Here is a 350-nt window from a genome sequence, read left to right as displayed (position 1 = left end):
TAAACTTAAAAAAATGTTAAAAAAAAAAAAAAAGTACAATTTACCTTCTGCCTAGGTCATAGCAATCCCAGACAAAATAAACCTAGGTTTTAAGAAGCAGCAGCCTGATTCGTTCTTCTACACAGTGGATTTAGGAACTAAGTCCCACTTTGTGAATTAAGTGGTGCACTCTGAATTGTACTGTGCCCTAGCTTGTTTACTGAATCCTTAGGGACCTATTCAGAAAGGTATCATGGGGCACCTGGGTGGCTCAGTCGGTTAAGCATCTGACTTCGGCTCAGGTCATGATCTCATGGTTTGTGAGTTCGAACCCTGCTGACAGCTCAGAGCCTAGAGCCTGCTTGGGATTC

This window comes from Leopardus geoffroyi, chromosome C2 (assembly GCF_018350155.1).
Source record: "Leopardus geoffroyi isolate Oge1 chromosome C2, O.geoffroyi_Oge1_pat1.0, whole genome shotgun sequence".
Taxonomy (NCBI): Eukaryota; Metazoa; Chordata; class Mammalia; order Carnivora; family Felidae; genus Leopardus; species Leopardus geoffroyi.
This window is presented reverse-complemented; position numbering follows the sequence as displayed.